At 33.8% G+C, this 2,318-nt stretch overlaps 1 non-coding gene across 1 annotated transcript; it reads left to right on the top strand.

The window, feature by feature from the left end:
* Window positions 1-1,317: 1,317 nt before the first annotated feature.
* Window positions 1,318-1,507, top strand: LOC114006459 (U2 spliceosomal RNA). Its single transcript, XR_003548169.1, has one exon. It is a non-coding gene; the product is annotated as a U2 spliceosomal RNA (small nuclear RNA).
* The last annotated feature ends 811 nt before the right edge of the window (window positions 1,508-2,318 follow it).

Raw genomic sequence — 2,318 nt, 5'->3', positions numbered from 1 at the left:
AGTAGGAGATACAGATATTCACACGGAGGTCTCTTTTCTTGCTGAGCAATTCAAATTACTGGAAAATTCTTCACACTTTTAGGTCCCTGTTTGCCTTTCAATGATTATTACCTGTTAGCCTTACTTATATCTTATGAGAAAACACAAAAAAGTTTTTATGACAGCTCTCCAAATGTATGAATGTATATTCTATGGGTATTCTATTTGTCAGTGAAAATATCTCAGTTTTCTTTAACTATTTATGTGACATGGCTTTTGGGGTCATCATCATTTTAATTGCCTTCCTACTGGAAGCCTGTAACTACCACTTTTCTGTAAAAAAAATCAGGAGGACTTTTTAAAATGGCATTTTACCTTATTTATGACATGAGCTTAATAATAATATTGAATGAATAAGAAATGAATAAGTGAAAAGAAACCAGTCTCACAAATCTGAACTAATCAGTACTGAATAGCAACAGAGGACTTATATCTGTGACTAGGAAACCACATTTCTGTTTCTTACAACTAAAAAATGAAGTTAGCTTTTATGTATGCTCATTTATTTTTATATTAATCTTAAGTCAATTTTTTATATCACTGTTGGCTCAGTTTGTATGTTAAAATGCATTCAGGGGTCCACAGATGGTGCGATGGTTAAGGCACTGGACCCCCAGATGATTGACCACAGTTCAAGTCCTGGACCCAATGGCTTGAAACTCATCCTGTGTGTGTGTGTGTGTGTGTGTGTGTGTGTACATGTGTGCATACACTCGTGTCCAAAGTCCTAAAACAGGAATGGAGAAGGGATTGTGGTTTGACCATCACCCTGAGGGGGTGATTTCTTGCTTTCTATCTTAAAAAAAAAAAAAAAATTAAATCCGTTTTATAATCACCACAACCTTGGACCTTTGCTTGTATTTGTTTGATTTAGTTTTTAACTCAATTTTAAAACTTAGTAATTATTGCATTTCAATTAAAGTTTTTAGATTTAGTTTAGCATACCAAGGAAACGATTTTAAATCTTGATTTTCTTAAATGATTTTTGTATTTGGAAACCACATTTTTGTGCCTTCTAAGTCATCAGTTTAAATGTTGTCTACAATAGTCTTATGTTTTATCATTGAAAATAATTCATACAAGATGGCATCCACTAATCATAACTGGAGTTTAATTGTTTAGTGAATAATGAATCTTACTTATTATACTGTTGCCTAATACACAGCTATATATTTTATCTACAAGATTATAATTGGATGCTTGGTTAAAATCAAGATCATTTGTGACATTTCCTTGAGAAACCAATCAACAAATTTTATCCTTAAAATAAGTGATCTGATCACTTCTCAGCCTTTTGGCTAAGATCCAGTGTAGTATCTGTTCTTATCAGTATAATATCTGACACACCTCTCTCCGAGGACAATATATTAAATGGATTTTTGGAGCAGGGAGGTGGAAGAGGAGATTGCTCTGTCCACTCCACACTTTGACTTGGTATTGCAGTACTTCCAAGAATGGTGTGCCCCTTTGGGGGTCATAAAAGCACATGTCGTAATAACAGAAAATAATAATAACAATAATCTTGATTGAATAGCTCGTATTGCTAGCCAGTAGGTGTTGTTTTTATTTCATATATTCAAACTCTTTGTTTTTCGTCACTTTTCTCAGAGTTTCTAAAAGAGTTTTCAAAATTTGCCATGCAAACAAAGAAAAGATGTAATCATCTATAGGGAAAGTTTATTTGCCTGTTTCCAATCTGTTGCTGCTTTTTGTTTTATTTTATTTTATTTTATTTTGGAGAGGTTTTTGCTATAGGGCACATGTGCTCAAAGTCACCCCCCAGAGAGGATGGCCACATTGCAATCCCTTCTCCTTCACTCTTCTCTTGGGATCTTGGGCACACACTCACACCCACTTGGCATGAGTTTAAGTCACCAGGACCAGGACTCGAACGACAGTCAACTACATGAGAGTCCAGAGACACAGCCATTACGCTATCTGCTGGTCCCTTGTTGCTGCTTTTGATGACTATTATTCTGTAGATATTTCTAGTTGTGACTTTAAGATCATAACTTTTTTATATACACTTAAGGGGTTGGTTGACTGAATCCTACAATTTTGAGTTTATTTGAAAATATTGGAACATCTCTAAACCTATTTAGGCCACTTACTACCTATTTCTCTTTATTGCAAGAGCCATTTTCATTGCTTAAAAAAAAAGAATAAATAGACATAAACTAGATTTATCTTTAACACAAACTGTCTTGAATAATTCTTTTTTCTGACTATGGATGGAAAGGATATTGCTAGAGAAAAAGAAAAAAGGAAAATATTTAATT

This window comes from Tupaia chinensis, unplaced genomic scaffold (assembly GCF_000334495.1).
Source record: "Tupaia chinensis unplaced genomic scaffold, TupChi_1.0 Scaffold148134_1, whole genome shotgun sequence".
Lineage (NCBI taxonomy): Eukaryota > Metazoa > Chordata > Mammalia > Scandentia > Tupaiidae > Tupaia > Tupaia belangeri.
The sequence above is the reverse complement of the archived record's forward strand: the minus strand, read 5'-3'. Positions and strand labels throughout refer to the sequence as shown.